At 33.9% G+C, this 22,823-nt stretch overlaps 1 protein-coding gene and 1 long non-coding RNA gene across 2 annotated transcripts in view; both read left to right on the top strand.

The window, feature by feature from the left end:
* The window catches only part of fwd (phosphatidylinositol 4-kinase beta fwd), a 71,627-nt gene that overhangs the window by 17,904 nt on the left and 30,900 nt on the right, over window positions 1–22,823 (top strand). The window lies entirely within an intron of this gene.
* Window positions 698–3,277, top strand: LOC149485257 (uncharacterized). Its single transcript, XR_016316202.1, has 2 exons — window positions 698–1,904; window positions 1,961–3,277. It is a non-coding gene; the product is annotated as an uncharacterized LOC149485257 (long non-coding RNA).

The raw sequence follows: 22,823 nt of genomic DNA, 5'->3' as shown, positions 1-22,823 counted from the left end.
AAATTATATATTATACAATTACAATTACAATTATTATAAATCGGTAAACTATCAAAGTAATTACAAACTTGCAAAATATGCTTTTCCGAATTTTCAGACAGACACACAATTTTATTAGTTTGTTTTAGCAAAGTAGGTACCTATACCTATACGCTTACGTCGCGCGTCGCGTCGTCGAAAACGGTGCGCCCAGAAACAAACATACTTACCTAATTCAGTTACAATCCTTTTTTTGTTCCGTAATTTATTGTATTTATTCTAATACGATTTTTTTTATTCGTCGGCCAGTTCTACTAGGTATAAAAAGATAAAATTGAAATATAATTATTGTAGCGACAGCCATATTATGTTACTATGTTTTCGTAAATATGTTTTTCACCTTCCTGGTTATTTTCACATAATCTTATCTTATATATAAAAATGAATCGCAAAATGTGTTGGTAAGCGCATAACTCGAGAACGGCTGAACCGATTTCGATCATTCTTTTTTTATTATATTCCTTGAAGTACGAGGATGGTTTTTATGTAGAGAAAACGTAAATATTATGTACCACGGGCGAAGCCGGGGCGGACCGCTAGTATATATATATATAAATGAATCGCAAAATGTGTTGGTAAGCGCATAACTCGAGAACGGCTGAACCGATTTCGATAATTCTTTTTTTATTATATTCCTTGAAGTACGAGGATGGTTCTTATGTAGAGAAAACGTAAACATGTACCACGGGCGAAGCCGGGGCGGACCGCTAGTCTTATATATAAAAATGAATCGCAAAATGTGTTGGTAAGCGCATAACTCGAGAACGGCTGAACCGATTTCGATAATTCTTTTTTTATTATATCCCTTGAAGTACGAGGATGGTTCTTATAGCTAGAGAGCTAGTTAGTTTAGTTTTAGTGCAGTGGCAGTGTAAATGTTGTTGTTGAGGTTATGTAAATTTAACACTTTAGTTAACTACCAAGATATAAAGAAATGAGGATAGGACACAATAACTATTGGTTGAGGTATTTATAAACTCATAATATACTTTTAAAAAAATCACGTTTTAATAAATTTCTAGAATTAAATTAGAACAGCTGATTCAAAATAGCCTAAAAAATCTTAATAATAATAATTACGCTTCACAGCAAGAAGAAATGTACCATATGTACCCGCACAAAGTCGATATTGTGTTGCCTACCGTTCGACTCAATGGCTAGGGTTGTAACTACCTTTAATAATTATTACCAAACTAATAAACCGAGTGATGCGAAATAACCATAATTCTTTTAGAGTTTGATAAAATGATCAGGCAGGTATTTTCTTTAATCCTCTGAATTCTCGGTTACTAAATTGTATCGTTGAAATTATTCTTAATCGCGTAAATTTAATAAATAATCATATGGAAAACACTTTTCATTTGTTTTTTTACTTTCACGCCCAACTACTATACAATAATTACGTTGTTTCGGTATTTTGACGAGAAAACGCAGGAAACATCCGTTGTATCATTTTAGATAGATTGTATATTTTGTATCTGTAGAATTGAAATCAAAGCTATGTATATGTTGTCTCCATTCTTTTCTTATCGGATTGTTGATCCCAATGCGAATGCGTCACTTAAATTTTATAAAAGACAATTAAGAACATCAAAAATAAAGTGATACGTAAATATTTCACAGTGCAATATATTATGTAATTAATAATAATTATATATTTATGAAAAAATAATTACATCAGATTTAATAATAGCAATTGTTTTGAATGTACATAATATGAATAAATGATTACATCATAATAGTAATAATCACAATTGTTTTATTTCCCATTTGTTGCAACCCTAGCATATTTTCATGTAGCAGCAGAAGTACCTACACTGGCGGCGCGGCGGCATCGTGCGACATCAAAGGCATTGCCTTACTAGGTAAGTTTATAATGACTCATTTCTTTTATTATATAATTTACGTTTTACTTTTACAGAATCCGATTCAATGGATTATGAAGACGAGTCACACAACGCCATACGATAGTGATGATGAATGAACATTTCAATAAATGCATGCGTGTTTTTTTATGTTGTTTTGTAATTGTTAATTGTTTCTTAAATAAAGAAATAAACTAAATATTTAAATGATGATTTGTTATTTGCAACACAACTTTATATTTGAGATTCTTTACAAATGTATATTTAGTTTTGTATCATCAAATTTATAAATTTTATTCCATAGTTTTCAAAATTAAATGTAAATGACCATAAAAACATTAATAAAGTAAATCATTGATGTAAGGTCAGGGAACGTAATACATATATACATCTGACCATGTAGAAGCTAAGTCTTGTTGACTGCTGAAGTCTGTAAAGTTTTGTTGTCTGCTGAAGTCTGTACGCAATGAAAATGTCTGCCGTTTCGAAAATAAGTTTTTAAGACCCTAATAAATAAAATATATGAATGGCAGATCTGGTCAAATACTTTCAAAATTGTATTTTTTTCAGCACTTTCATAAGTGTCTGCCAGAATGTTATCCGCGTGATAATGGTCTGCCATTGTTATTTTCCGATAGTAATAATAATCTATTTTCAAATATCAAAATGGCAGACGTGGTCAAATGGTTTCAAAGTTCGCCAAAAATTTCCACCTGTCTTACCTAAGCGCGCGCCCCGTCCACCACTCTGGGCTTAGTGACTCCTCATCTCATGTATAGTAGGTATAGGGGAATCAACACACAAAAATCCAGGTCTGGTCAAATACATACAGGTAGCTTTGCGCTAGCTCTCTAGCTATTACTTCTTATGGAGAGAAAACGTAAACATGTACCACGGGCGAAGCCGGGGCGGACCGCTAGTAAATAATAAAATAATAAATAGTGTATTAGATTTGTTATTGTATCTTGTATACCTACGAATAATTATTCTTACGTCTTGTTGGGAAATGTTCAAATACCTACCTATTGAAATAATTTACTGTTACAAATCATTAGTGTTATTAGTTTTGAGTGAATAGGCATGGATCAGAAATTCAGAATATAATATGCTACTAACTACTCAAATACATACATGTTTACACAACAAACACCACTGACCTCTATAACTATAAGTTATAGAGGTCAGTGACCGTCAGTGACAAACACTATGGATACCTACGCTCGCGAATGCAAATTCGGTGATTTACTAATTATTGATACCTAGTCATTGAATTCGTTTTGAAATAGCCTGTACTTTGTAATTTTTAGTGTTATAGACATTTATAAAATGTGGTGCTCATTTTTTTGTAATAAATCATCCCGAACGCTATTGTATTTTCGTTGTTTTATTTCAAGTGAACACCTATACAATTTTGTCACGAGCCGCCTCTGGCCTCTGGGTGAAATAAACAAGTCAAATGATTTTTGTTCTAATTGTATTTTGGTAGTAGTTTGTTTAGAATTTACATTACCATTGTTTAATTTTTATTTTGTATTTGCAGTAAAATAAAAAGATGAAAAACTTCATTAGGTATATTGTACGACACCTCACTCTGAATCGCGCTAGCGAAATTTTTTCGTTACAGAGCACATATACAACTTTCGGACAATCTTCATTGAGGCCGGCCGGCAAATCGAGTATGTCGAGAAACTTCACTTATTCGATGGAGGTATTCTACCTTCCTTCCTCCACAGTTGTGGGACCCCGACGTGCATTGAACACGCAGCTTTCTGATACTAGTAGCTAAAATCAAAACCACAGATATGTCTGTGATCAAAACCATAATAATATTTTTACCTATTATAAAATAATAGGTAAAAATATTATTATGGTTGAGTACTAAAAGTCGAGTGCATCGAAATCGTAAATATGTTTTTCACCTTCCTGGTTTTTTTTCCATAGTAAATAGTGTTTTTGATTTGTTGTTGTATGAATAATTATTCTTACTTGTTGGTTATGAAATGTATTTTGAAATAATTTACTTTTACAAATCATTAGTGATATTAGTTTTGAGTGAAAATGCTTGGATCAGCATAATATCATATTTGCTACTTCAAATACATGTTTTGATAAAAAAAAACAATAGTGTAATGTAGGTAATAAAATAAAACTGCGTTTTATTGTAGGTAATCAATTTTGACATTATTTATTTCCCAAAATTACAATAAAATAGTTTACGCCAACAAATATAACTTTTATTTTTATAACAATCCTACTTCCTACTAATGCGAAAGTTCATACATGTTTCAAAAGAAAAACTTTTACTTTTACTATTATTTCAATTTATCCGGTTTAATTAAGACTTAATATTGATACATATGATCATTATAAATACAAATAGGAATTAACAATATAACGAATACGTGGCACAACTAAAATTTTACCGATACCACCCGTGGTCATTCTCCTTTGTGGGTCATTTGTAACAGGATGGCGGTTCTACAGCGAAAAAAGAAAAATGATGGTCAGAACGCTGATACCGGATACCTTAAGATACTGTAATATAAAATATTACTAGATTAGATAAAATATTATAGGTAGTATCTTCACCGTGTGTGACGCGCTTTACATTCACGCCATCTAGAGTTAAATCTTTATCATTTTTGTATACGTCTGTGTGTGTAAACGACCCTGTATGCAATGACAGATGTTAAAACGCATAATTTTACCGAATTGGGTGGATTTTAAGGCAATGATATAACATATTTCAATAAAATATAATATTCAGTAACCGCCATGACTATTCCTAGGTTTGATGACTATTCCAATTACGCAAAAACTCAAATAAACTAGAAATGTAGAATTCAGCGCCATCTAGCGGGATATTGGCTGGGAACAGATCGTTGCAATCACCTTAACAAGAAAAAGGATCCGCACATACAGACACACGGACGTCCAAGACAGAACTTTTTTAAACTGTTTTTTAACTAGTTTAAATAACAAAAATGACATCAAAAATATCATGAACGTTAAAAATAGTGTTTTTTCTTAATATGTGTGTGTATGTATTATCTTACAAGTGCAATGTATGATACATAAAGACATTTTAAGTTTGAAAAATCAGATGTTTTGCGCGAAGTGACAGTAGTACCCACCTCAACGCTTCGCTTATGAGGCGTGCAAAAATCTGCTAAAAATACATATCGCTCAATCAAATAAAAAACATTAAAGTAAATAAACTATACCATTCCATTCTTACCTACATTAATAACTCTACTATGTATGTATTTATTATAAAACTCTTACCGCCTACATCTTCCTACAAATAGTAACCATCAATCCATAAATGATAAAGTTATACAAACATTGCACGGGACGCATTTTCCTGTGATAATATTCTCTTATAATGTATTTGAATTGTCTAGATTTACTGCAACGAGGAAAATATTACTTACCTACCGGGGATTTTTTTAAATCAAGCCTGCGATATTATAACTGTGAGGAATTTAAACTGATGGATAAAGTTGTTTAAAATGAAGTGTCTAGTAAATAGTTCCTTCTAAAATACTAATTCTATGAGTATTTTTGAAAAAAGGTGAAACATTAAACCGTGGATAGGAGTAAAGAATAAAATAAATAGCCTTAAAGTACTACAAAATAAGAAAATGTTTCAAGACTCGTGATGTAACTTGTAAGTATATTACGCCTACGTTGCAACGGCTAATGTTATTATCGATATTTGTGCATAGGTACCTACGTATCTCACTCACATAGTAAAGTGAAGTTCTTTAGTACATAGTGTACTATTTTATATTTAGTTACATTGATATTGATATGGGCGTGCTATCATTACGAAAAGTATACGGAAACGTGAATCCATCATGTTTACAAAAGATTTTAAATACATACTTAAGGCTTATACATGCGCTAATAACCTTGAGCATACTTGACGGATCTCAAACCTCTCCCGCTGCACCTTCTTTTTTCCTCGCATTTTGTATTTAAAAAGATACTAATCAGTGAAACAAAATATCCTCGTCAGGGACTGTTGTGTAACTGATAATTTATTAAACATAAAATTTTCAGAGCTCTAAGTCAGCAGGTTACGAAGTTTATAGAGTAGGTATTTGCGGAAAAATCGATGACCACGACACATTTTTTTTCTAGAAATCTATTAACTTTGGAAAAAAGTCCTCGCGAGCAATTAAAGATCAAAGACCATCCTATTTTATATATTTTTTTCGGTATTGTGCTTTATGTTGTACCGGACTTTATAGAGGTTGAACATAGTCGAAATTGCCGGGTAACGCCTTAACTGTTTGATTTAATTTTGTTAAAGTTATCAACTTCATTGAAATATTTTAAATACCTCTAGGCACTAGATGAAAATACATTAACTAAGAAATCTTAAAGGTACTTAAAAATAAACTGTTAATACATAATAGGTATGCTAAATTATAGTAAAAATAACATTTACTTTTTTTTCTTGAAGGTAACTGAATTGACGTCAATGTAGCCAATTATTATTAGCTGCAAAATATAAGTTCAGTTTAATTTTCTTTAAGTAAACATGTTGTTCTACTTACTTAAATTTTATTTTTATATTTAAATATATTCCTGTAAAAAATTATCGAAGAAATGTATAAAAAAATATTATTTAACGGGGCGCGGGCGATGTATACTTTTTTAATAATTAAATGAGTTAATCGCTACCAATACAATTGAATGCACTAAGGAAAAGAAAAAATAATCATCATAGTTATACGCGATTTTTGCAGTAACACCTATAAACGTATGACGTATTTCCCTACAGGCTACACTTGGGATTCCCATATTTTCTAGACGGATTGGGGGTGAGAAAATCAATACACTTATATTTGATAGACACGTAGACTTCTTGGAATACCAGTTCATTGACCCTCTATAACACGAGAGCCTTGACAATAGATAACCCCATTACATTGTTATTTAAGTACTAGGCCAAATCCTAAGATAATAAATGATCCAAATCATCTTATCTTTTATTCTTTGACTTGTCTTACATTATTTATACATAATATGAACATTTTTGTCTAGTAAAATAAAGCGAAATGTAAAAAGCAGATTCATTTCCAAAATGGAACAGAAATTAGAACGAAAAAACGCGCAAGGAAGCGGCCCCAATCCAGACGAGCGGTCCCACAGAGCCCGGTCAAAGTTTGAATAATTCATACACAATCGACAGTTGTACATCACTTCACCTCTTTTCGCACTGTTGTGAACAATTTCGCTAAGAATAATAGGTTTAATGAGGCGTTTTAAATTGCGTTCCGCGGTTTGCAGTTGGCGAACTACTGAACTTTGGGGCTAAGTGCCGTGGGTAACTGCGTATGAAAGCTAAAAATGTTATGCCATAAATTATTCCGCATCCGCGCTTTGGAGTGGATATGCGAGCCTATTAAATCTGGCCGCTTTTTGCAACATATATTCGCGTAATTTTAAATATAGTCTGAGTTTATATTACGATCTTTATTTTAAATGAAGCACTATTTGAAGAGAATATTTCAAAAGTGCCCCCTCACAGGTTTGTTTGGAAATATACTTTGAAAAGATGCAGCTGCCCAGAGAAAGCAATATCATCTATAAGGGGGCATTAATCGATTTCAAAACTAATATACTCGAGAAGATTGTGTGCTTTTCCTGTTTGTACTATACCTAATAACATTTGGTCTCTTTGATATTAATGTAGCCAGCAATCGTAGGTCACTACTCTTCACATTTGAAAGGGAGAGGACACAATGGACGGAAGCGATCAATCAGTAGGAACCCACGCTAGGGGAGACCACGTTGGTCCGTAATAAGCAATGACGGACCCCACCAATGTATAATCTGAGATTTTACTATTTAATGCGGCGATGTTAAGTCAATTCAATTTAGAAATTCCCATTAATATGAAACCATTCCCTTTGCTTACGCATCGTTAGATTTTGATGTTTCTGTCTAAGAAGTTTTGTGTCAAAACTCAACCGTGTGTAAGGAAAGCTCGTCGTATTTATAGGATGGGAACCTTATTTTACGTACTTATCCTTGTGCTCGTTAGAAATGAATATTATCTAAGGTCACGATTTTCATTAAATAATTTCATGCAAGTAATGTTACGAAAGATTTTAGTTTTTAAACAATAAAGAAAAATACAGATTTTAAAGAAAGCCACACCAAAGGTCAGGGGGACGTTCACACGGACATTTCAACTATTACAGGCGTAGATTTGGGTGTGGTTTTTACCATTTAAGGTGAAGTAAATTGTCTGTGGCTTTAGTATAAAATGTCCTCATGTCGCATAAAAGTTGATGTTATTACATAATAATGGCTATGATTTAATGGATATTCTGATTTCTGCGATTTTCGCATATTATGTTATATGCACAACAATTAATATACCTACCTAACGTAAGTATAGCAAGTACGTAATTGTTTTTAGAGTATCGGACACTAATTTTATAAAGTCCAAAGTTTGGGGGTGTAGGTATTTATCACGATTTTACGTCAGAACGGATTTGGATAAGAGGATTAATTTTTTGATTAATTTTGCCACTTATTCTTACAACTGCAATAATAACCAAAGCAGAATAACTTAAAAAAAAAACGTACGTAATAGCAAAAGTTAGCCACTCATGACAGGAAATTTAATCAACTTAATCATATCATAAAAGCCAAAAACAACAGAGACGTGAGATGCATATCAGAAAGCACCACATTGCGCCAGGTTTAAGCGAAATGTGCTCGGCAGATGGTCGAGCGAAAATCGCAAAGATCACAAAAAATAAACAAGCATTCCGCACCTGCCTCAGATTTAACGAGCGCGTGACAAAAACATCTGCCGGGATTGCGGGATGGTACCGTGAACGTGACGTTGCCACGGCTCCTACCTATACCAGAACTACGCTTATACTTTATAGGGCACGGCTCGTATCAATACAGGAACTACAAATAGTGGACCACCTTTTATCGATAAAAGTGAACGCTACACGGATAAATACAAATTTGTTTGATGCTAGAAATACTAGGAAATTGTGAAAAGTAGTAACTAATGTTATGAAAATAATATAAATTTGTTTGATGGTAGAAATTCTAGGAAATTGTGATTTGTGAAGAGTATTAAAGAATGTTTTGTAAATAATATATCCCTGCAGTAGTTTTTGTTTTTGCTGTGTTCTGATTTCTGCTAAAACATTCTCAAAGTACTGCGTACCTATATTTTGTTTAAACTTGATATGCCGTTTCAGGTAGATGATGACCTAGATTCTAGAATAGAATATATAGTCCAATAGATATGTTATGTAGAAACTCAAAACAAATTATAGATCCTAGGTGGTAATCATGTTAACATGTTAATTCGTTTAATAAAACGTATACTATATAGTATAAACTGAACGTTTTATAAACGTAAACGTAATTGTGCACATTTTTAATAGGAAGAGACCCGATATTCATCGTTCATTAAAAATCGAATGTACCGATCCGATAATGGTTGTAGCACGTCTAATGATGTAATTTGATTGGAGAAGTACAAGAAAGAAACGGGTGCGAGATTACGTATAAAAACTACTTTCGATGATAATTCGAATTATCTAACAGTTATCTATGAAAGTGTTGGAGTAGTACCGGTGAGTGACGCTCTATAGAAACTGTTATAGATCTCTTATTGAGAACAGTGAATGTATATGAATTTGAAAATAAAGAAAGCTTTATTTTACGTTAAGACAACTGTATAATCACAAAAAAGGAAATCTGTAAATCCTGAGACTACAAAGCTGACCCGAAAAACATATTTGGAGACGGTCCATACATTTTATGCGTTATCAAACGGGTTAAATCAACCGATCTTTATACATATTCTATAAGGAGTCGAATCTCGCATGCTCCAGTTATCTCTATTCAAATGAATGGTAATCATTTGGAAAGTAATGTTATGATATTCGATATTGTGTTCATATGATATACATGTACATTGTAGGTACATAGTACATACATACACTACGATTGTATGACCTCGGCTACTTTCGGAAGTGCCTATTCAATTTTATTTCGCCTTGTATATAGCAACCAAGCAAGGTCGTGTAGCCCACATGCGAATGGTAAGCGTCATGTTATAATTAACTTCATTCCAGTTATTGAAAATTATTAAGAAACTAGTGAAAGAGAACACGATTTTAATAATTTCAATATGTTTGCATCAAACTAGAACACAAATTTTGTACATACTATGAACTACAAGGCTTATCTATACTAATATTATAAAGCTGAAGAGTTTGTTTGTTTGTTTGTTTGAACGCGCTAATCTCGGGAACTGCTGGTCCGATTTGAAAAATTCTTTGATAGCCCATTTATCGAGGAAGGCTATAGGCTATATTATATCATCACGCTAAGACTAACAGGAGCGGAGCAATGCAGGCTTTCAACTAAATCACTGACATTGAGTCGGGTCAACAGTCTAGTCCCTTGTGTTCTATTTATGTTTCATACAGTTGTGAGATGAGCCTCAGCATTTGTGATAATGAGTTTCGTAATAAGAGAAACATTTTTGCTATACATTTGCCCAGTAAAGTTTTCGTTCCTAACCTTTTTAGCGAAAATCAAGCGAAATTTCAAAGGCGGTAATCAGATTTTCCGGTGAAATGAATAATTTTGCCTTAAATAGATTATTTTAAGGGTACGTACAATATCGAAGCGGTAAAGTTTAATGGAACCTCTGACGTTAAACTTCAATATCTCTTGGTTTGTCTTATTGTTTGCGTGTCACAGACGGTTTCTGAGAACGAGCCAAGTTAACAATGTAGGTTCATACCTACATTGTTAACTTATACGAAGATAAATAAATTGCGAACAAATCTTTAGCGAGAAACATTATAATCAATAACAATGTCATCTGATTGCAATAGATTGGACTGATGCTTCCATCAGTCCAATCTGGGATAATGGGAGCCAATAAAGCGGGGTTTGAAGGTTTTACTTTTTATTCATACGAGACAATATTTTTTTCTCAACTTTAATAAACGAACGTATATTTTGCGTCTGTTTCATGAGGAGCTTATATTTTTGCAAATATAACAATGAACAAATCGGCGGTATATTCAGCTTCGTTTAATTTTTTTCTTATATCCTGGCTTAACAGTTTTTTCAGTATGGTCTTTAACATTAATACTATGAAAGCCTTCTTAACTTCGGAGTTCAGTTTCTTAGAAGAGCCTTATATGTTCCAGTAGACTGAAGAGGTATATATAAATTAATGATGGGCTTTAAGGCTTATACATGCGCTAATAACCTTGACCATACTTGACGGATCTCAAACCTCTCCCGCATCACCTTCTTTTTTCCTCGCATTTTGTATTTAAAAAGATACCAATCAGTGAAACAAAAAATGCTCGTCAGGGACTGTTGTGTACAGTGTAACTGATAATTTATTAAACATAAAATTTTCAGAGCTCTAAGTTACGAAGTTTATAGAGTATTTGCGGAAAAATCGATGACCACGGCACATTTTTTTTCTAGAAATCTACTTTGGAAAAAAGTCCTCGCGAGCAATTAAAGATCAAAGACCATCCTATTTTATATATTTTTTTCGGTATTGTGCTTTATGTTGTACCAGACTTTATAGAGGTTAAACTTAAATACCAAGAGAGCAGATAAAGAGCAAAGGTTAGTTTAATTATTCAGGGATGTTTAATACTTTCCGGATTATGTGACTGTATCTCTTACGTTGTATTTTAAAAATTGTACAGTATTGGTTCTAACATTGATTAAGACTGTGTTTTCATTAGAGATGACGTCACAAGAGAACCACGGAAACCCGACGCCACGCCTCCAATGTGACTAATGCGTGGTTTACCCCTTTCCAATATGCATACGTACATTTTGCAACCCATTACTTTGCTTGTGTTTTTTTTTTCCGATATTTTTTTTACACTCGTTGCATGTTTGAATTAGGATCACGTAGTCAGTAGTCACTCTTTGATATGCAAAGAAAAAGATCCGAAAATTCAATTGTCATGATACAGAGTTGATTGCATTATAATATGTAAATTAATTAATTTAATTTTAAAAAATAAGCTTTAATGACGAAAATAAATATTATGTTTATGGTATTCTATTTTACAAGACTGCGTTATCATATATTTTATGCAACAGTAGAAGATTAAAAGATTGTAGTGTAGGTATTATTAGACCGGGAGATACTGACACAAAATTTCGAGTCATTTGTAACAAGGATGGCGGTTCTACAGGGGTCTTAGTACGCAATGACAAAAAGAAAAATGATGGTGTGAACGCTGGTACCGGTGTCTTAGTCGCGTGGGCGTTTGTCGAACTCGTCGGAAAAATAGCGAAAGTCAAACGATTTGTAACACAAAAATTTTAGAATTTACCGATAGCCCATAAAAAAGTAGTAGGCGGTAGTGTCATGCCATACTTTTCCGGTGTGACTTACAGCCCGCCATACCGACGCGAATGTGTTGATTTAAATAAAACAATCATTCAACCATTTGTACCAGGCTAACTTTTGCACAGGTAACTATCGTCGTGCAGCCATTTACGAAAATCGCCATGCCATACTTTTCGGACGATTCCAAATGGTCGCCATACCGCCGAAAATCTGCAAAAAATTTTTATTTCGCCAAACTTTTTGTACCAGTATTGCATTTGGATTTTTGGAGAGTATTTGATAAAATGTGACCATTATTATATTTGCCATACTTCTAGTAGGGGAAAAAAGTGCTGTTATACTTGAAAACTTAATTTATTATTAATTTATATAAGTGAGGATTTCCAACACTTAGATCTTTGAAATTTTGTATTTATATTTGTTGATCCTCAAACTTACAGGAAAAATAAGTGCCATACTGTTACAAATCGTTTGACTTTCGCTATTTTCCGACGAGTTCGACTAACGCCCACGCGACTAAGCCGCCGATACCAGCGTTCACGCCATCGTTTTTCTTTTTGTCATTGCGTACTAAGACCCCTGTAGAACCGCCATCCTGTTACAAATGACTCGAAATTTTGTGTCAGTATCTCCCGGTCTATATACACTATTGCGAATTATGAAAATATCATTTCTTCACATTGTGTCATTTTGGAAATTCTCACACACTGACGAAATTACGTTATGTCAGACAGTTAGAATGAAAATATTTCGACACCAGGTTTATCATTCATTAAATTTGCTTCATTCACGAGGCGACAAAATAATGCCACAGACGGAATTCTCATAATAATTAAATTTTATATCACTGTCATCATAGATTAGAAGTTTTTTATTAAAGACTTGCTCAATTGGTGGCTGACTTAATTAAAATAAGCCAAAACAAAGATTGTTTCACTGCACACGATCTAAATACCCATATAATATATGTACATAATATAATTTTTGTATTTAAAACAATTCATTCTTATTAGGATTATATTAAATCTATTTTTATGTCTTACGGATTTAATGAACCTAATCTATACGAAGTTCGCAATAACGTTGAAATAAATGAATGAAATTTTTCCATACTCAATCTCAAATAAAAATGCGTCATGATATACGGTCTACTATTTACTCGAAGTGCTACAACTTTTTCAATTAGAGTAACTGGAGTGTTCACAGGTAGATATTAAGCATTGCAGTTAAATGCAGATGCTAAAAATATACAGGGTGTCCCAAAAGGTTACGTAGCTAGGAAGAGGGGTGATAGGGGTGGTCATGAGAGTCACCAGAAAAATAAAAAAAAAATTCCCCTCTGGGTATTAAAAAAATAAAAGGCATTTATAAAAAAAATTAAAATTTTATACTTTGTGAGGCGATTTTGCCCCCCATGACCTACAATTATTGGTATATTAAAAAAAAATTGCTGTTATGCTATCGTCAATAACCCTTTTTTAAATTGAAATAAGAAAAACAATACATATCTAACCAATATTTTAAAGAAAATTAAGTTTATGTCCAATCAAGGACTTAGTAATTACGATTTCACTCAACTTCCTCTAAGTGTACTGAAAAAAAAAAGTACTATGCAACTCCGGCGAGTAACTTAAAAAGTTAGGTAATTTTATTGCAATTCCAAAATGGTATAACACTTACTTGAAAAATTCTTATTAGGATATGTAAAGATAATTTTCGGGAACAATACCCCAGCAGAACAAAACATACCAATAAAACAATAGTCTCAAACTCGTACGCAAATAGTACATTTTTAAATGTCTATTCTGTTCCTTAAAACTTAAAAAGATAAATAATATTTTATTGCACTGCTTTTAATTGAAACTCAAAAATAAAACAAAATCGTAATTATTTATTTAAACAAAATGCTCGAAATGTCTACCACCAACATAAATACACGCCCTACATCGTTTTAAAAATGAGCGGGAGATATGGCGGGCAAATCTTCTATTGTTTATTGATTCCGCGGCCTCTGTAATCCTCGCCCTCAAGTCAGACAAGTCTCTGATGGGTTTTCCGTAAACTTTTTCTTTTATAGCATCCCAGTAAAAAAAGTCTAACGGGTTTAAATCCGGTGAACGAGCTGGCCACGCTATAGCACCGGCCCTTCCCATCCACCTACCAGGGTATTCTTCATCTAGGAAATCCCTTACAGGACGTGCATAATGTGCTGGGCACCCATCATGCTGGAACCACATATTCCTCATTGTTTCTAGCGGCACATCTTCCAATAGATTTGGTAATTCGTTTTGTACGAAGTGTAAGTACGCCTCTCCAGTCAGTGCCTCAGGTAGCTCAAAGGGTCCTATTATTAATTTACCATTTAGTATTCCGGTCCACATGTTCACTTTAAAACGATATTGGGACTGATCTTCTCTAGTAGGTGGGGATTTTCTACGTGCCACTCGTGCAAATTGTGTAGGTTCATGTATCCGTCCTTTTTAAAAGTAGACTCGTCGGACCACAGTATTTTATTAAAAAATTGAGGGTCCTCCCTATGCATGCGCAACATCCTACGACAAAATGCAAGTCTCGCAGGATAATCGCGTGGTAACAGACCCAACGTGAACCACCAAACGTGTTTAGTTTGGTTACATTGTTATTGGTATGTTTTGTTCTGCTGGGGTATTGTTCCCGAAAATTATCTTTACATATCCTAATAAGAATTTTTCAAGTAAGTGTTATACCATTTTGGAATTGCAATAAAATTACCTAACTTTTTAAGTTACTCGCCGGAGTTGCATAGTACTTTTTTTTTCAGTACACTTAGAGGAAGTTGAGTGAAATCGTAATTACTAAGTCCTTGATTGGACATAAACTTAATTTTCTTTAAAATATTGGTTAGATATGTATTGTTTTTCTTATTTCAATTTAAAAAAGGGTTATTGACAGCAACAGCAATTTACGGCAAAATACGGCATAACAGCAATTTTTTTTTAATATACCAATAATTGTAGGTCATGGGGGGCAAAATCGCCTCACAAAGTATAAAATTTTATTTTTTTTTATAAATGCCTTTTATTTTTTTAATACCCAGAGGGGAATTTTTTTTTTATTTTTCTGGTGACTCTCATGACCACCCCTATCACCCCTCTTCCTAGCTACGTAACCTTTTGGGACACCCTGTATACCCACATTTAACCTAATTTGTGTTACATTGAAATTGTACAGATTATGGAATCATTGCCGGTCTACTCAGCTAATTCAGACGGTACTTATGTACACAGCACTTGTCACTGGATTCCTCACTCGTGACGCCCCACTCATTCACGATTATTGAGTCGTCATGCGCGCCAGCTGCTTTTTACATTCCATTGTTTGAAGAGGAAGTCGCCTAATTGCCTTCTAACGCAATAAAAGGAAACCATTTTTTGGGCCGATTAGGAAATCGCATTGTTTACGTTCGAAAATGAATTGCGGCTTGATGCTATCGCTGCCTGAAGTCGATTGTTGATGTTCTTTATTACTGATTTTATTGACTAATGCACGTTTTATTTTCGTTTACAGCAGAATGTCGTTTGGGGTATTTTATAGATTGTGGTTTTATAGAGATTAGCGATCTAATTACTTTAAATCATGGCACAGATATTATTTTTTAGGTTTTATAGAATTCAGTATTTCCTACGAAATAATCCATGACAGATCTGTCTGAGTAGGAAAAGGTTATTTAATTCTATTTCTTACGTTAGACAAACAACCGCGTCCGTGTGAAATCCATAATAATATTATAGACTACGGGCCCATGTTGAAAAAATTATGGGTCATTTGACCCACCACCTGACCTATCTAGAATGATATAAGAGCATAAAATAATAAGATTCAGCACTATGACGTCACTTGTAAGCTGTCCACCTGAGTGCAGGTGAGAATTCGAAAGTTCAGGTAGAGATTTTCTCCCCTTGTCTCCATGATTTTTGTACGGCGTTGCGGAATAATGGCTTAAAAGCAGTATAGAAATAGTATGACACAGATGCCGTACAAAAATGGTGGTCCACAAAGTCGGAATTTATTTTTATTTTTCGACAGTTGCCGGGGTAAATTTGGTCATTTGATTTTGTACGGCATCTGTGTCATACTATTTCTATACTACTTTTAATCAATTATTCCGCAACGCCGTACAAAAATCATGGAGACAAGGGGAGAAAATCTCTACCTGAACCTTCGAATTCTCATCTGCACTCAGGTGGACAGCTTACAAGTGACGTCATAGTGCTGAATCTTATTATTTTATGCTCTTATATCATTCTAGATAGGTCAGGTGGTGGGTCAAATGACCCATAATTTTTTCAACACGGGCCTGTAGTCTATTAGGTATAACTGCGAAAGTAACTGTTTACGTATCATGCTTTCACAGCTAAGGAACTGATTTTTAATATGAAACATGGTTTCAATCATTGAAATACAAAAAGCTTAGAAAGATAAAATTAAATGCAGATGACATCACGATTTGCACACAGTTTATCTTGCCATTATTCATTCTAAGAGCCTCACGCTCGTGAATGGTTTTTGCGAACACTATGGCTATGATATCAACTGACATTGAGCTCGTTAGAGCCGAGTTATCGCACAAAACAATAAAATCAGATAACGTACGCCTGAATGGGCCCAAGTATTTCCTTGAATACGACAATGGATACTGGTACCAGCGAACAGCGTACCAGTGACTCGAGGCGCAAGGCAGAAACAAAGCGATTATAAAATATAATGTCGAAACGATTGCAATAACAAACACGCGTGACGATAATGTTGTTACTGGTTCGCATTAATAAAGCTTAGACGCGATTGCATTTACAAACCTACATACAGTACGTACCAACTCTGAAGCAACACATTTTAACGAGTTCAAAATGCCTCATCCATTTTTAGTTGTCTCTTTTTAAAGTGTAAACAATTTGAGACGTAAGGTACCTACCACAGGTACCTACTAAAATATCATGTAAAAATAATTAATGTAGTAGACAAAATGTAAATAAATATTGAGTCATCGAATAGGCGACAAAGATGACTAATTGCTAAGTCTCCCCCGCTTGCCATCTGTTATCGTTTTTCTGTTTCCGTGATAGCGATTTTATTGCTTCTCCGTAAGTTGGGGTTAGAATTTACTACTTCACGTTCAATGGACTCTTCATCTGACCAGAACAATGTAAATTAGATAGAAAAGTAACTTTTCTATCTAATTTACATTTGAATATATAGGTACTGAAGGTTATGTTGTGCTGCTATATTAAATATAGAACCGCGGTTTTTAGAACTTATGTTGTAACAATTAGATTTAACTTATTGTAGCATTAATCCACGACATCGTTGCAGAGTATTGTAGCGTGTTTTGAATTGAACACATGTAGGGACAAACAATAATCCGATTAGTTAATTAGTGAGAAACGATGTCATTGCTGACTGCTGAGTCATATCATGTCATATGCCCCTTGGGTTAGTTTAAGTTCGTATTATATCATTATGTACAAGGTTCGTTTTTGATAGCAATTTCTTGAATTAAATAAGAATATGTGCCTCAGGGCTAGATCGATATAATCTATACCGGTCGTTGTTTTATGGTCCTGGAAGGCAATCTAGAATCTGAGACATCTGATGGTCAGTGTAGTCCGTTTTCTTATGGGAAAAGGTATACATTTTTGAGTAAAGCAATGCCATTTGGTACGAATGTTGTACTCGTCCACCTTAGCCCAAATCGCCTGGTAGCCAGTGTCTACTCCCCGGCAGAAGGGAGGGAGGGGGGGTTATAGAATAGAGCGCCCGGCTCTCGGAAAAAAAATTCTGGCGGATTCATTTGGCCTTTTGAGTCGATTTTGGTGTCGTTATCAGGTAACTAGATGATGCCCGATTCATTCCCCATACCAGTTTTTTAGGGTTCCATAGCAAAATATGTCACAATCTTTAAAAGAATAAACTTTTGGCAGTGGCAAAATCCAAACAAAACAGTATATTTTTATATTTTTGTATGAAACTTGGTTTATAAAAAAATACTGTCTGAAAGGCCATTTCATGCAGATTATAAAAACATTAACATGTAACATATATCTTACCATTTTCAATGTGAAATAAATTATAGAAAGTACAGGAACGTTCGTCAGCGCAGCGTAGGGGACGGCTAATAGACCCGAAAAATAAGCAATAACATAAAAAATAAAACCGGCCAAGTGCGAGTCGGGCTCGCGCACAAAGGGTTCCGTAGCAGCAAATATAATAAATTACAGTTAAATCAACCTATCTCAAAAACTATAAGAGATACTTTGATCAAACCAAAAATCGTTGAAAGAGTTAATTAGCATGCATCACCTCTATTTTTTTTAGAATTTTATACCCCGTAGTTATAAAAATAGAGGGGGGGGGGACATACTTTTTACGACTTTGAGAGCTGATATCTCAAAAACCGTTCACTTTAAGAAAAATGTTTTTTAGAAAACTTTATATCATTTTAAAAGACCTTTCCATTGATACCCCACACGGGTATGTACATCGAAAAAAAAAATTTCATCCCTCAGTTACATGTATGGGGGGCCCCACCCCCAATTCTTTTTTTTACTATTTAGTGTCATATTTTTGTAGCGGTTCATACAACACATATTCCCATCAAATTTCATCACTGTAGTACTTATAGTTTCCGAGTAAATCGGCTGTGACAGACGGACAGACGGACAGACGGACAGACGGACATGACGAAACTATAAGGGTTCCGTTTTTGCCATTTTGGCTACGGAACCCTAAAAACCAGTCAAGTGCGAGTCTGACTCGCCCATCGAGTGTTTCGTACTTATTTGTCCTATACCATATTATCTGGTCTGGTAGGACCTGGTTAACTGATACACACACACTTTCGTCTTTATAATATTAGTGTGATTTTTAATCATCTTTAAATTATAAATGAAGTTAAAAGTTTCTTTAAATTATATCCAGAACTTATACATATTTTTTTAATAATTATTATAAGTACATGTTTATTTTTCACATTGTACCCCGCTGTGACAGTAAATGAGGGTCGCAAACAAATTTTTAACAAAAACGGACAGGCAAATCGAAAATTTGCCTCCCACAGAAGCTGCCTTTAAACAACACACCTTAAGGGCAGTTTTACAGGCTGTATATATTTAGGGACCTAAAAAAATCAAAATATTCCTTGCTCATCTGAAATAAAAAGAAAAGAGAAGCTTTGAATTGATAAGATGTCGGTGCGTGAAATCTTGCAATTGAAGTGTTTTATACGCCAGCTCAAATGTACCGAATTATGTAATTGTGGAGGTGGTTGTCATTATTATTAATACAAAAACGTTCTATTATTATATATCTTTATTTTTAACAATGTTACCTGACTTCATTTATAATTTAAAGATGATTAAAAATCACACTAATATTATAAAGTCGAAAGTGTGTGTGTATCAGTTAACCATAGGTCCTACCAGACAAGATAATATGGTATAGGACAAATAAGTACGAAACACTCGATGGGCGAGTCAGACTCGCACTTGACTGGTTTTTGTTTTATGTTATTGCTTATTTTTCGGGTCTATTAGCCGTCCCCTACGCTGCGCTGACGAACGTTCCTGTACTTTCTATAATTTATTTCACATTGAAAATGGTAAGATATATGTTACATGTTAATGTTTTTATAATCTGCATGAAATGGCCTTTCAGACAGTATTTCTTTATAAACCAAGTTTGATACAAAAATATAAAAATATACTGGTTTGTTTGGATTTTCCCACTGCCAAAAGTTTATTATTTTAAAGATTGTGACACATTTTGCTACGGAACCCTAAAAAACAGGTATGGGGAATGAATCGGGCATCATCTAGTTACCTGATAACGACACGAAACTCGACTCAAAGGGCCAAATGAATCCGCCAGAATTTTTTTTCCGAGCGCCGGGCGCTCTATTCTATAACCCCCCCTCCCTCCCTTCTGCCGGGGAGTAGACACTGGCTACCAGGCGATTTGGGCTTAGGTGGACGAGTACAACATTCGAACCAAATTTCATTGCTTTACTCAAAAATGTATACCTTTCCATACAAGCATGCCCATAAGAAAACGGACTAGTGAGAAACTCCTCACAGTAGCATATCTTACTACCTACTTATTTTAAATGTTATGCTAACCAATAATGTTGGATGGTAAGGTTTAAATAATAATTAATCTAATGTTACCTATGTATTTTTCCACTCCTTACAAAATAGACAGAGATTTATTTTTATGAATAAAACGCGAGAGGAAGCTTTTGTCTTTACTAGAATTATGTATTTACAATGTCCAATCTACAATAATTTTTAATTCTGAATTGTAGTAGTGCAAGGATAAATTTTTTTGTTTTATTAATATAGATGACCCCACTGATTCGGTATGATCCGTCTGTCCGGTAGCGTGCCGTCATGTTATGCCGCTCTTATGTAGGCGAAGGATAGGCCTCTTAAAATCGATACAACTACACCTACACCCACACCTTACTGTGAGATCTGCTAAAATATGTTTAGATTATCTTAACAAAGTATCATGAGCGAATAACAATGTGGCATTTGATACAGGTTATAAAAGTAGTGGAACTTTATCCAAGCAGCGAATGTCTCCCTACACATTCCATCCATGTCCATTTGATATCTTACTGTCAAAACTGTGGATATTAAACAGAATATAATGATATCCAGATGAGTATAGATGATTTAGTGAGTACCTGCTTTAGATTAAATCCAAAAGTCAAAACCGATTATAGTTTACCATAAACAACCATTTGATCTGAGATAATAACAAACACCAAAACGATTAGGATTTCAATTAAGCACAAATTACGTTTTTATATAATATGCAAATACATTTCTATAACACGTATTGGAAAATTTCAATTTCCATTTATATTTGGCAATAACGCGCGAGAACACGATGGTTATTTTGGTTGTAACCTCCCGGGTCAAACATGATCCAATTTATGTCAAAGCATTTATCCCTCCATAAAATCTTTTACATTATGTCACTCCAAATTTAGAAGTAACCGAGAATTCAAATTTTCTCTCTGTACCTACATGATTAAGTTGACGGAGTTTAATGAAGTGTACAAAATGGTGAAGAAATGTGGGACATAAGGTTAACTGCCTTAATATAGTTTCTAGTGACACGACAGCTATAGCCACTAATATTTGGAAATGAAAAAGGTCATCCCCAATCAGTTTATTAACCTCATGATTGTTATCAATAGCGGAGCCCTCACATTTAAATATGATTTATATTACACCCGCATTTCTAGTGAATGCTGGATTAATTTTCGATAAGACCGGTCACAGGTCATTGAATTGTAATTTATGGAAAGGTAAATTATAATATTGTTAGTACACTGAACAATACAGGGTACTTACCTATAGGCGAAAAGTAATTTTTCTCTCTAATACAAACTGTGTTTTACCGTTACTTGACCCCAAGATCTATCGAAAATAGTGTTGACTTAAGTACATAGTTTATTTCAATTCAAATACAACTTTTCTTTTCATCACGCAGCAGAGACGGCGGAAAATTTTAACGTTCACCATAATATACCATTTTTACGACCAATCAACGTTAATTTCGCTATTTCCCATTAAATGCGAGGAATGGAAACTTTAAATACATGATCCCGGTATATTTGTAACTTTAATAAAAATAATTGAAGCATATAATACGAGTGAAAGGTTAATTTCGACACGGGGTACATCATAATTACGTTGAGTTAATTCTCAGCGATGTATGAGCACGCTCAGAGGGGCTGGTTCTTTATTAATTAATTTGTTTGCTTTTAACATTAGTTCTAAATGAATATAGTAGTAGTGACTCACATTAAAAGTCGGTATATGTTCATATGGAGGCGGTGCAGGTGACTTTTAGAAACAGTTTCGACATTTCCTTAAATGTCGACATTTGTCGGCCATAACATAAGCAGCTATTTAAACTGTATTAGTTAATGTTTTTAAAATTATTCTGTTATCGTTCTCAATATGTTCATACTGAAGTCTAAATGGTACTTATTACCAGTTTTGCAAAACTAAGACAAAGATGTCTTAATTTTTTGCAAAACTGATAATCTCCATCGATTTATCATAACTTGTTTGTTGCCTGTTCCCCGCTATACTCAATTATAGGTGAATAAAATACAAAGTTTATCGGATCATATTATAAAAACAATGTGTGAGCATATGGTTTCTTACTCTGTTCAAATTATGCTCATTCTATTTCCATGCATCTTATGAGAACTATTCTGCCACTGTCTTATATAATTAGAAAACTTGTGTTTCTTGCTTTACATGGTTTTCAAGTGTGTAAATACGTGATGTAATTTAATTTTGCATTTGATAATGGGTAATTTTGTAAGTTAAAGCGAGAATGTTATGATGCAGAAAATACGTTCTTTGTCCGATGGAGACTAACAAAAATGAGAATCTCTTCACCTACTTACTCGTAAAGAAAGAAGTAGTTCACTGATGAAAGAATGTGAAGAACATTTATCCCAT

The sequence above is a fragment of the Colias philodice genome, chromosome 10 (genome assembly GCF_061535455.1).
Source record: "Colias philodice isolate Cphi_HAF_F1 chromosome 10, ilColPhil1 Martin Lab GWU primary, whole genome shotgun sequence".
NCBI classification, from domain to species: Eukaryota; Metazoa; Arthropoda; class Insecta; order Lepidoptera; family Pieridae; genus Colias; species Colias philodice.
This window is presented reverse-complemented; position numbering and strand designations above follow the sequence as displayed.